Below are 2,576 nucleotides of genomic sequence, written 5' to 3' on the forward strand. Positions count from 1 at the left end.
AAAAAAAAAAAAAAAAAAAAAAAAAAAAAAAAAAAAAAAAAAAAAAAAAAAAAAAAAAAAAAAAAAAAAAAAAAAAAAAAATAGACATCAAATGTTGAAATCGTCTGAAGAATTGGTCATATTAGTCGTGATTGTTCGAACAAAAAAGTCATAATCATTAAGAATGGAGAATTTGTCACAAATAGTGAGGAAAATGATCGAGATGAACTAGTTGACAAAGAAAGCAGGGAGAATGAGGAGGTTTGACACTTGTTACAGGAAGACTTCTTAAAACTCAAGTTTTGGAGAACGATGTTGATGACCAAAGAGATAATCTATTTCACACATGGGGTTTAGTTAAGGGGACTCCTTGTAGTCTTGTTATTGATAGTAGAAGTTGCACCAATGTAGTAAGTACCATGTTGATCAAAAGCTTGCAAATTCCAACCCAACACTATTTAAACCTTACAAGCTTCAATGACTCAGTGATAGTGGAACAACAAAGTTAGTTTCACGAGCTTTAATATATTTTTTATTTTGAAAAAATATAAAGATGAAATTCTTTATGATGTGTTATCAATACTTCTAGAGACATATTGCTTGGCCGACCTTGGAACTTTGATAGGAAGGTCATGTATGATGGTTATTTGAATATGTATTCTTTTACTAAAGATGGTAGAAAAACCACTCTTGTACTGAGAGAGAAAAAAAAAATTAGGTAGGAGAATCGAAAGAGAAAAATGAGAGAAGATTAGCGGAAAGAAGAATTAAAGAAGACATAAAATTGAAAAAGAAAAAAGAGAAAAAAGAAAGAAGAAAGAAAGTGAGTTGTAGAAGTGAGAAGTGAAATGTTTTCCAAAAGAAAAAAAAAAAAAAAACATCTTTGTATTTAAGTAGGAGGGAGGTGTTTGACCTCTCACGATAACAATTTGTCTTTGCCTCGTGTGTTTCAATCTCTTTTACAAGATTTTGTGGATGTGTCCTAAGATGAAGAACTTAAAGGATTACCTCCCATTAGAGGTATGAAACATAAAATAGATTTAATTCCGAAGGCTGTCATTCCTAATAGACCAGATTAAGAGTCAATCCAACAGAGACTAAAGAAATTAAAAGTAAGTGGAGGCGCTCATGGAAAATAGAGATACACAAGAAAGTTTAAGTTCACGTTCTGTACCAATCTTATTAATGCCAAAGAAAGATGGAACTTGGCACATGTATGTGAATTGTAGAGTCATCAACAAAATTAATATAATCGACATCCTATTCCTAAAATTGTCTTTGCCTATTACATTAATGTGTTCACTAATTCATATTTTGAGTGAACATTTGAGAAAAGATGCAGTGTATTTTGAATGATATTTTAATTTATTTGAAAACTTTGTTTGATGCATGCAGAGCAGGTTAAATAAGTTTTGATTATACTTAGAAAAGAGTCCTTTAATGCATATTGCATTTTGTCTGGTGAAAAAAGCTTTGGATGATTATTATGTGTTTGTGAATTTATGTTCAAGAAAAGTAAGCATTGTGTTCGTAAATTTTTTATAAAAGATTTACTTGTGAAAGAAATATATAGGGTGACTCAATAGGGCATTCTGGGATTAATAAAAGTTATAATATGATGCACGATTCCTTCTTCTGGCTGAAAAATGAAACATGACGTTCATAAGTTTTATAATTAATGTTTTAAAGGTAAATAAGTCAAGTCTAAATCACATAAATCTCGGACTAATATATGTATGAATTTTTTCTTGACTTGTTGCATACTAATAAGGGTAAAGATAATATTCTTGGTTTTAAGCCACTTTAATAAAAGTGCGAGGGTTGCTTATGACTATTATTTTTAAAAATAATAAGCCTTGTGCAGAACGTTTGCCATTCATAGAGAAGATTTGTCATTCATAGAGTTTGCATATAAAAAAGTAACATTCAATTTTTCTCATTTGGAAGTTATTTATGAATTTAATCCATTTATACCTCTTGATTCCATTCTTTCTAATGTTTTTGTGAGTGGAACAGTCATAGACAAACCATATTTAGTCAAGACTTCGTATAAAGAATTGAAAGAGAATTAAAAAATAGAATCTCAAAGTTGTTTCAAGAATGAACAAAGGACGAAAGAAACTTATTTTTCAACCTGCTGATCGGGTTTAGATACATTTTTGCAAGGAGTGATTTCCATTTTAAAAGAAGATAAAGTTACATCTAGAAGTGGATGACCCTTACCAATTTCTTGAAAGAATTAATAACAATGATTATAAAATTGATCTTCCAAGAAAATTTTCAATACATCCTACTTTCAATGGTGTGACTTTAGTTCTTTTGATGTAGGTGATGACTCTTCTAATTCGATGACGAATTCTTTCAAAGAGGGAGAAAATGATAAAAATCACCGTGTTTCAAATATTCTAAATAGATCTATTACATGATCCAAGACTAAGAAGATTTAGCAAGCATTTATTTATCTACAAAATTATGTGTTACAAGTTGAGTTAAATGGAGCCTGGAGTTTCCATAAATAGTACTTAGATTCATGATTTTCTATACTTGTCAATTATGACCATAATTTCTTTTTTTTTTTTTTTTTTTTTTTTTGGCAT

Source organism: Cucurbita maxima, unplaced genomic scaffold, assembly GCF_002738345.1.
Source record: "Cucurbita maxima cultivar Rimu unplaced genomic scaffold, Cmax_1.0 Cma_Scf00006, whole genome shotgun sequence".
Taxonomy (NCBI): Eukaryota; Viridiplantae; Streptophyta; class Magnoliopsida; order Cucurbitales; family Cucurbitaceae; genus Cucurbita; species Cucurbita maxima.